Source organism: Lutra lutra, chromosome 8 (assembly GCF_902655055.1).
Source record: "Lutra lutra chromosome 8, mLutLut1.2, whole genome shotgun sequence".
Classification (NCBI taxonomy): Eukaryota; Metazoa; Chordata; class Mammalia; order Carnivora; family Mustelidae; genus Lutra; species Lutra lutra.
In genome coordinates this window covers 127,577,071-127,588,309 of record NC_062285.1, presented here as the reverse complement: position 1 = coordinate 127,588,309, position 11,239 = coordinate 127,577,071, and positions in this window count along the sequence as shown.

Genomic DNA, 11,239 nt, shown 5'->3' with positions numbered 1-11,239 from the left:
GGCATGGTTAGTGATAGAACATCGAAGTCTGTCCCTCAGACCACAAAACTAGGAGAAGCACAAGATACAAACTCGACCCTTAACAAAGATTTCAGATTTCTGGATTCATCCACACACCTGATCTCCATTGAACTCATTGCAGGATCCCAATCATTCATTTTTTTGTTTTTTTAAGATTTTTATTTATTTATTTATTTGACAGAGAGAGCACAAGTAGGCAGAGAGGCAGGCAGAGAAAGAGGAAGAAACAGGCTCCCCGCTGAGCAGAGGGCCCAATGCGGGACTCGATCCCAGGACCCTGAGTTCATGACCTGAGCCGAAGGCAGAGGCTTTAACCCACTGAGCCACCCAGGCGCCCAATCATTCGGTTTTAAATGAATAAATCAGCATGCCAGGCACTGTGTCCCACACTAGGAATCTAGGGGTAAGAACACAAGACTAGTGGAATTTTTTTTTAAGACTTTGTTTATTTGAGAGAGAGCGTGAGTGAGCATGAGAGAGCGAGCACAAGCAGGTGGTGGGGCGGGGGGCAGAGGGAGAAGCAGCCTCCCCGCTGAGCAGGGAACCTGAAGCAGGGCTCGATCCCAGGATCATGACCTGAGCTGAAGGCAGATGCTTCACCAACTGAGCCATCCAGGTGCCCCAAGACTGTGGCATTTAAAGTCCTGTAGCTTGAAAGCAGCATGAATAGAAATCCAATTTGCCGCAGCAGGCATGCAAGTTAAAAAGAGAAAGCAAGTCACTGTAACAATTAAAAATGTATTTAGAATCTAGTGGTGAAAAGAATCTACATGTATCACTTATGTTTAAGTTGAAAAGATGAAATCCTCCAGGCACAGAGCCACTGACAGAATCATGAGCAAAATGTAATTATCTGCTACTTAAAGAGACACGCACCCGAAAGTCCTGCATAACCTCAAAGCTATGTGAAAAATGCAGCTGCTAACAGCCTGCTCTCCTACAAGATGTAATGAGGTCCTACCAGGTAAACTACCATAATTCCTCTTGAGACATCATCAAGGCTGATGGACACATAGCGTATACAAGAGAAAATTCGGATATTGGATTGTGTGATGGGAAAATGCACAATCTTCTTAGCAGTATATGAAAACAAAATAGGGGTGCCTGGGTGGCTCAGTCAGTTCAGCTGCTGCCTTGAGCTCAGGTCATGATCCCAGGATCCTCAGATCAGCCAGGCCAGGCTCCCCGCTCAGGGGGGAGTCTGCTTCTCCCTCTGCCCCTCCCCCCTCTCAAATAAACAAGTAATTTTTTTAATTAACATATAATGTATTATATGCCCCAGGGGTACAGGTCTGTGAATCATCAGACTTACACATTTCACAGCACTCACCATAGCACATACCCTCCCCCAATGTCCATCACCCAACCACCCTATCCCTACGTCCACCCCCCAGCAACCCTGTTTGTTTCATGAGATTAAGAGTCTCTTATGGTTTTTCTCCCTCCCCAGTCCCATCTTGTTTTATTTTGTTCCTCCCTTCCTACCACAAGCCTCCCGCCTTGCCTTTCAAATTCCTCATATCATATAGATCATATGATAATTGTCTTTCTCTGACTTATTTAGCTTAGCATAATCCCCTCTAGTTCCATCCACGTCTTTGCAAATTTAAGATTTTGGTGGTTTTTTTGATGGCTGCATAGTGTCCCACTGGGTGTGTATATACCACATCTTTATCCATTCATCTGCTGATGGACATCTAGGTTCTTTCCATAGTTTGGCTATTGTGGACATTGCTGCTATAAACATTCGGGTGCACGTGCCCCTTCGGATCACTACGTTTGTATCTTTAGGGTAAATACCCAGTAGTGCAATTGCTGGGTCATAGGGTAGCTCTATTTTCAACTTTTTGAGGATCCTCCATGCTGTTTTCCAGAGTGACTGCACCAGCTTGCATTCCCAACAGTGTAGGAGGGTTCCCCTTTCTCCGCATCCTCGCCAGAATCTGTCATTTCCTGACTTGTTAATTTTAGCCATTCTGACTGGTGTGAGGTAGTATCTCATTGTGGTTTGATTTGTATTTCCCTAATGCTGAGTGATGTTGAGCACTTTTTCATGTGTCTGTTGGACATCTGGATGTCTTCTCTGCAGAAATGTCTGTTCATGTCCTCTGCCCATTTCTTGATTGGATTATTTATTCTTTGGGTGTTGAGTTTGATAAGTTCTTTATAGATTTTGGATACTAGCCCTTTATCTGATATGTCATTTGCAAATATCTTCTCCCATTCTGTCAGTTGTCTTTTGGTTTCGTTGACTGTTTCCTTTGCTGTGAGAAAGCTTTTGATCTTGATGACGTCCCAATAGTTAAATAAAATCTTTAAAAAAAAAGAAAAAATAAATAAATTGAGCCGCCTTCTAGGCACCATTAATCAAGGTTTCAGCTAACAAAAATAAATTAGAGTGGTAAAGTCCGTTGCTGACAATCAGGAGAAATATACATTCATATCACAATGCCTAGTGACACCATAAATGGGATTTGTCTGTCCAGAGATAGTAAGGAAATATTGCAAAAAAAACCAAAAAACTATGAAATTGTTCAAATCCTTTGTTCTGGTATCATTGCTGAATCTTAAGGAAATATCCTGGTTAAAAAAAAAAAGTGTGGTTTTTTTTAAACGTTCATATTGGCATTGTTTAGAATTTCTTTAAAAATTAGAGAAACACTCCAAATTCTCAGTGTAAGAGGATTAGCTAAATAGGCCATGGAACCTTGACTTTGCTGCAGCTGTTGGAACAAGAAGCAAGTGTCTGCATTGGCCCATGAGGGATAAACACCATCCAGAATTACCTTCCCCCCAAACTAGAAAAATGCACAAAATCTAGGAATCCGTCTATTTTCAGACACTGCATAGCAAGGCAGAAAGTGACCAGGATCTCTGAGAAAAGGAAGCAGTTGAGGTGAAGCCTGCCATGGCCAAGGCTTTATGTCTGGGGGTAATTCCCAGAGCGCAGCTCCCCAAGGAGAATCCCAGACTCCATGCACCAGTCCCTCTGGGTTGAGAGATGGACGGACACTCTAACAGGCCAATGTTTCTAGAACTGGCAGAGGAGGGTGCCCCGGAGAGGAGAACCATGCCGAAAAGGGCCTCAGACATTTAGGTAGGGGTCCTCTTGAGTCTTTGACTAAATGCCAATGAGTGCACGTGTAGAGAAAAACCCCACAGGGCAGACAAGAACAGCTCCCAGAGAAAGAACAATGATCCCAGGGTCACCTGGGTGGCTCAGTGGGTTAAAGCCTCTGCCTTTGGCTCAGGTCATGATCTCAGGGTCCTGGGATCGAGCTCCACATCGGGCTCTCTGCTCAGTGGGGAGCCTGCTTCCTCCTCTCTCTCTGCCTGCCTCTCTGACTCTTGTAATCTCTATCAAATAAATAAATAAAATCTTAAAAAAAAAAAAAAGAACAATGATCCCAGAGGTTACACCATGCCGGGGATTATTTGTGTCCCCTGGAGCTAGAGAGAAAGATCTCACTGAATATTCAGGGCACTAACGAGGATCCTTAGGCCACACCTGACAAATGGGGTTTCATTCATTCTAGGAAAAAAACTCACCTGAAAGCACCTTACATGACTTTTTGCTACTAAAACTCAGTCAGGAAAAGTTAGATGGCTTAAGGAGCCATACATCTGTTAAGTAAAGCGATTTTGTAATTAAAGGTCTTCCCACGGTGAAAATTCCAGGTTCAGTTGGCTTCACAGGTGAATTCGACCTAACATTTGAGGAAGAAATATGACCATTTCTGCACCGATTCTTCCAGAAAATAGGAGAAGGAGCCCTTCTGAAGTCATGTTATGGGATGAGCATTCTCCTGACATCAAAACCAGATGAACACATTATAAGAAAAGGAAACTACGGGCAAGTAATTCCCATGAACTTAGACACATAATAAATAGCAAAGCGGCCACCTCCGTTTGTGATGAAAAGCATCTATAAAGGATCTCTAGCTGGGATCATCCTTTAGAGTAAAAAACATGCTTTCCTCCTAGCCACTTCTACTAAACCTTATGTTGGAGTTCAGGACCCAGTGCAATTAAAAAATAAATAAATAAACATGCTGAAGGAAATCATACTACACGATTTCAAGACTTACTCTGAAACCATAGTAATTATAACAGGATGATGCCAGTGGAACAGAACAGAATCCAGGGAGAAACACCCACAAATGTGTGGGTGGTCACTTGCTTTTTGACATAGCACCAAGGTGAGGAAAGCACACTTTTTTCAACAAACGGCTTTCAAAAAACTAATTATCTATATGGTCTTAACTCTGCTCCTTCATACCATGTACAAAATTAACCCTAAATGGATATAATCTTTTTTTTATTTTTAAATTAACATACAATGTATTATTAGCCCCAGGGGTACAGGTCTGTGAATCATCAGGCTTACACATTTCATAGCACTCACCATAGCACATACCCTCTCCAATGTCCATCACCCAGCCACACTATCCCGCCACAGCCCCCCGGCCCCCCCTCCCCCGCAACCCTCAGTTTCTTTTGTGAGATTAAGAGTCTCTCATGGCTAAATGGATATAATCTTAAATGTGGGGGCTAAGACTTTACCTCCTCTGTAAGAAAGCGCTGGAGAAAATCTTGGAGGCTTTAGGTAAGCACAAAGACTTCTTATGTAGGACAGAACCTACCACAAAATAAAAATGGGGAAATTAGACTTCATCAAAATTCAAATGTTTTCATCTTTCAAAGATGCTATTAAAACGAAGAGGCAAGCCACAGACTGGAAGAAAAGATTGGCCAAACATGTTTCTGATAATGGACTTCAATGCAAAATTTACAAAGAAAGCTTACAACCTGATACCAAGAAGAAGCCAATTTTTAAAATCGGCCAAAGATTTGAATGAACACTTCTCCAGAGAAGATATGTAAATGTGTAAATAAAATAATATAAAGTGGTAAATAAAGACACAAAAATGTCCAATTCATGTGTAGACAATGGAGAGAATCAGAAATGAATCCAAAAATGATTTTTTGTAGTCACTGAAATACTTTTAAGTAAGGTTTTTTAAACATTTTTTTATTGATTTTTTTTTTTTTTGGAAGATTTTGTTTATTTCACAGAGAGCACAAGCAGGGGGAGGGGCAGGCTGAGGGAGAATCAGACCTATTGCTGAGCAGGAAGTCTGACCCAGGACTCCATCCCAGAACCCTGGGATCATGACCGGAGCCGAAGGCAGACACCTAACCCACTGAGCCACCCAGGCGACCTAATAAGGAGTTTTTAAAAAACAAACATTTTTATTAAAAAGCTGAAGTTCAAAATAGAGAATGGATAATCATTGATTTGGGTGACAAGATGCCAAATTTCCAACATTTACCTTGTGGCAACAGCCCAACATGTAAGCTTGAAAGCAAAGAATACAGATCCCAGAATGTCACAGAAATATAATTTTAGAGTTTGCAAAATTTCAGAGAGGATGCTACATGGACTCTTCTCTGGCTAATAATTTATAGCTCCAGCTTCATCGCTGGGAAGAGAATAAAGTCTGCTCTGTTGAAGGAGCAGTGGAATCGGGAGTGGCCCCTGGTTCGGAAGAGATGACAGGCGCTATGTTCTCCAAAGCAAGCAAATGTCTTTTCAAGAAGGAATTGGCATTTGGATCCTGCTGCTGCTGCAGGAGACCTCCATCTGCAGAATAAGAATAGCGCAGCAGAATGCCGTCCCTGCTGCTCGGCTCTCACGCGTTTGTATTGTATCAATCACAGATCCATCGAGAATTCACTTGCTTTCATTCTTTTGCAAAATTGCTGCGCTGCTCTGAGGTTGAAGTGGATGGACAGACGCATCCGGCATGGGGTGCGGCTCTGGGCTAAGTGCCATCAGAACACCTGGGGCTTGTTCGGAAATGGGTCACTGAGGTGCAGGGACCGTACAAAACAGTTCGTCGAGTCTCTTACCCAGGTTTCTGTCTGAAAATACACATTCCCAGTGAGGGAAGGGCCTGGGCTGTGTACCCATCTGGGTCCTACTTAAGAAGCTTCTCGGGGTTAGCCTGATGCGGAAAGGGCAGCAGGTTCAGACCTTGGCTCCCTCATGTACTTATCCTCTCTGAGCCTCAGTTTCCCTATCTGTAAAATCAGAGTGGTACAAGTTGACAGTTCTTCTCGGGAACCCATGGGCCAGACGTGTTTTAGAATTCAGAAATTTTCAGATTGCAGAAAAGTAATGCTGTCCTGATAGCCAGCATCACCTAATGCCCCAGGAGAGTGCAGGGCTGGACACCATGGTAAAAACACGTTAGTATTTCTGGAGAGAAATGTATGACTATTCACTGTATGCGGGATAAATAAAGACAATGATACGATCATGTTAGTTAAGGTCAGGTTTTGCTGCCAAGTGTGCTTGCTATAAATCTATAAAAAGTTTTGGTTTTCAAGGTTTATAGATTTCAAAACTGCAGGTGAGGGCATGTGGAACTGTTATTATATTCAGGGCCACTGCTAGGCTGTAGGGCTTTTCTGTGGGAAGAACAAGATAAGCATTTTACCATGGAAACCACCAGCTTTTGTGTAAATTTGGACAGTACCCCTTCTGGGCGATCACAGCCCCTGTGCCCACAACTTGGCAAGTACAGTAGGAGTAATACATCGTTTCCTTCACTGTAAATGTCAGTTGTCAGCCCATCCTTAACTAGGCATCTTTGTGCAGTGCACAACCTGTACAACCAGACGCTGTACCACCAGTGGCCCTGATCATACCCACATCTCAGGGTTGCTGGAGGAATAAGCAATAATGTAGGATATCCCCCTCCCCCACAGATACAGCTCTACTTCAGACTATCTCTCATGCTCTAGATAAATGCTTTTCAGGTGTGACCGAGCATGTGCCTCACCTGGCTTCTCAAAATGCAGGAGGGCTGTGTGTAATCCTGTGTTTCTAGCAAACTTGCAAGTCACATGCTGCTGGTTCACAAACCACACTTTGAGTAGTAAGGTTCCAGACCCATTCATCCATCGTCCCCTGGATGTCCCACATGAACTTAATTAAGCATGTCCCATACTGAAGTTATGGCCTTTGCAGAAACCTGTTTCTGCTCCTGCTTATCTGACCCCATTCATGGACCCAGTCTCCAGATACTGTCTCCCAAGTTGGCAATGTGTCAGTCCTCCCTGCTTCCTCGGGTCCTCTTCCTCATCCACACAGTGATCAGTTGCTAAAAGCGACAGATTCTACCTCCTTGGTATTTCTGCCATTCATTTTTGAGCTGGACAATTCTTTATAGTGGAGATCTGTCCACAGGGGGCGGACACACCCCTGGTGGAGAACCACTGCTCCAATCTCTTTCCTTCTCTCCATTTCTCCAGCTACTGACTTGGATCACTTCTTTCCCAGGGATAGTCTGGTGTTTCATCTTTGTGTATATTTTAATTATCCTATAACAATCTGTTAGCATTTCCGTGTTCTCCACTTGAGTGTGAGGCCTAAGAATTCCCACGCTCTTGGCATCCTTCACAGAGCCTGATATAGGCAATGCTTTACACATATGAGTGAATGAATGAATGAATGATTCAATCCCCTCACAGCTGCAGGTTCCTAGAAGGAAGAAGCTCAGGGTTCCGCTCACAGGAGGTCTGCCCCAGGATTCAAGTAACACCTGTGTGTATCTAGAAAGAGCCCAATGTACACAGGGAGCCGTGAGGACCAGATGATATCCAAAGTAGATTCTGCCCCAAGATACTCCCACCTGCCCTTTGGCCTCTCTCTCTGTCTTGTTTTTGTCTGGCCTCTCTACACTGCTTAGAAAGGTTGCTCATTCCACTGCTTCTCAACCCAGACTGCACGGGGCTGTGTTGCTACATGAGCAGCTACTCAAAGATACTCTCTCCATCCTGAATGGCTGCCCTTGAACCCTGTTTAGAGCTTATGTTTGAAACCCAGGTTGGCTTGTTCTGAGCAAACCATGAGAATACCCATGGCTTATGCATTGCATTTTGGGAGACTCAAGGCCTCCTCTGAGGCCCCCGGTTTGAATTTCACTTTTGCCATTGGCTCTTAGTTGAAGTCCGACCCTTAGGAATCATTCGTCTAAATTTGCTGATCATCGGTCCAGCTGTTTTGCCAAGATGCTGTGATAGACAAGTGTAGATAATAGAAAAAACATATCTTGGTCCCTGCCCTGGTTCCTGGCCAGAGTTCCTGAAACCCTTGTAATCCCGTGAGGAATCAGGGCACCCAGAGCATCTGTTGTACTATTTCGTCTTTGACCCTGTTCTTGACACAGAGCTCCCACATCCCTTGGACTTTGCCGGATAGTAGCAGTGTTCTTTGATCTACTGAGGTGATGTTTGGTGGACTCCTGGATGGGGGCTAGCCACCAGAAAGACCAAGTCATGATTAGAAGCTTGGAATATTCAGCCCCATCCCCCATTCTCCAGAGAGGGGAGAGGGGCTAGAATTGGAGTTCTTGGTCGATCATGTCTAGGTGATGAAGCCTCCATAAAGATCCCAGAAGTCTGGGGTTTGGAGCGCTTCCGGGCTGGTGAACACTTGGGGGTGCTGGGAGAGTGGCGTGCCCAGAAAGAGCGCGGAGACTCTGTGCCCCTCCCCATACCTTGCCCTATGTGTCTCTTGCATCCCAATGTCCATCTGGATCCTTCAACCTATTCTATTATAATAACTGATAAGCCATTATTATCAGTTTCCCTGAGTTCTGTGAGCCACTCTAGCAAATGAATCACACCTGAGGAGGGGGGCATGGGAACTTCTGGTTTATAGCCAATGGGTCAAAAGCCCAGGTGACATCCGGGCTTGTGCCTGGCATCCGGAGTATGTGGGGGTGGTGTAATCATGTAGGAGTCAGTCCTTCACTGGTGGGATCTGACACTGTTTCCAGGTAGAGAGTGTCAGAATTGAATTGAATTGTAGGACTCCCAGCTGGTGTCACAGAGAACTGCTTGTTGTGGGGAGAACTGCCTCTGCCCCAAACTGGTGTCAGGAGGGTGGGGTGTGGCTGCAGTGCAGGGAGGGGATAAAGGGGACACTCAGGAGGGGAGTTTGTTTTTCCTATCTCAGCCACACAGGCTGAAACTTAATAGATTGTCCAGTTGTCTGCAACTATTTTAGTCTGAACTTGACCCCTTTTGTCTTCCAGCTCGTTCTTTGTCTCTGTAGTGTCTTTCAACTGTATTTAATCAGCTTTTGCCACTTGGGCTAGAGTTTGAATCTCTTCCCATATCTGTCTGTAGGGCCCTCATCCCCCCCGACCCCTACCTCCCAGTCTGACTTCTGTCTGCCTCCTGTCTTGGTCCACCAGTGAGGCCAATTCCAATGGGCCAGGAATCAACCAACCTGGTCTTGAATTCTGGCTCTGTCACTCATTAGATGAGTGATTTATTTAGCAGAAGCTGTTTATTCCAGTCATCTGTTTCCTAATCTGCAAAAAAGGGTGCAGACATCCACCATGTTGGTTGGTGTGAGTATGAAATGGAAAACGTTGAACACATTGCCATAAATGTTACACGTTAATAAAAGGTAGCCATGTTTACAGCCAACTTCCTTTATGAAACTATGTGTTTTTGGGGAAAAAAACATATTAAGAGCAAACATTCCCGTGCCTCCTAGAGTTGAGTCTCTGCCCATTGTGTAAAGAGGCTCAACGAACAGCTGTCCCTCCTTGAGACAGAGCTCCTTCTTCCTTCATTCCTTCTTCGGGCATTTCCCCTTCATCCTGTTGCCAGTTTGGTTCTAGGCACAAAATTGTTTCTGGCTCGCTCAGTCAGGTAAAGATCCCAGACTGGATGCAGTCGTTAAAAAAAAAAAAGTCTTCTCTAGCTGGTGACGGTCCAAACCCACATGAACCCCAAGCCTTTGTTATTCTTGAATAATGACACACTCAATTGCTTTTTAAAAACAAAACTCAGGGGCGCCTGAGTGGCTCAGTGGGTTAAAGCCTCTGCCTTTGGCTCAGGTCATGATCCCAAGGTCCTGGGATCAGAGCCCCACGTCAGGCTCTGTGCTCAGTGGGGAGCCTGCCTCCCCCACCTCCCTGCCTGCCTCCCCCACCTCCCTGCCTGCCTCTCTGCCTACTTGTGATCTCTGTGAAATAAATAAATATTTTTTAAAAATTAAAAAATAAAAGCGAACACTGAAAATTAAAAAGCAGACTAATACAGAGACTTGTTTTCATTGCAGTCTCTCGTATTTCGAATTAATGGGGTTTTGTAGGAGTGTGAAGGCTGCATTTCCCGGGTAGACCATTTGGAAGAGGAGTTCCCATCTGGAATCTGAGCTGTTTCTTCCCTGCCTCTGCCTTTACCTTTGTACTTTCCTTTTTCCTTATTTCTTTCCTTCTGTCTTCATCTTGTTCTAACGCTGTTCCCTCAGCATCCCTTCTCGAAGCCGCGGATACCACTGTGGTGTCCTCTAAACACTTATCAAGCTCTTTGGCACAAAGAGCCACAGAGAAGGATTAGGGTAGATCATTAGAGAATGTCAAAGCTGGAAGTGCTTGGAGGTCACCTCACTTAAGGTTCTCAAACTGTGTTCCCTACAGCCTGAGGGGTCCGTGGAGGTTCACGGGAACTTTACAGGGAAAAGAAGCTTAGGGGTCCTCAGACTATTCAATCACAGCATCTCTGCTTCATCTACTGTACATCTGAGTGCTCAGCATATAAAAAAAAATTCAAGAGGCTTATTTTTCTTTTTAATTGAAAAACCGCAGACCTAGCTTAATTCTTACATTTTACAGGTGAGGGAACTGAGGCCCCAACAGGAAGTGATTACCTCCAGAAGACACACCACTCCTTGGTGGATGAAGCAGGGCTAGCAGCCTCAACTGAGATATATAATTCAGAGATTACTGTTTTCCCCATTTCAAAGAGGTTAGGTATGATTGTGAACAGTCCTCAGTCAGCTCCGTGTTGGAATCAGGCTGTTTCCATTCTGACTGTTCTGTCTAGGGCGTGTTGCAGTAGGGGGAGGATGTTGGTGCTGGGAGAGGATTGTAAGATGGGGGACAGGTTGTTTGTTTCTCATGTCAGTCTTGCTAGAATCTTCCTTATTGCTTCATTTTGGAAACATGAGGCCCAAGATGTCTGATAAACTCTCGGCGGTAAACGTAGACTGGACTCGTCCCCCATGTCCTGTAAGTCATCCAGAACCCCAGGGGGCCACAGCCATGGGCCACAGTGTGCCAGCAGGAAGGTGGGGACTGGCTGTGCAAAGCTCAGAATCACCCTGCGAGAGGGATTCCCCCAGAGGTTT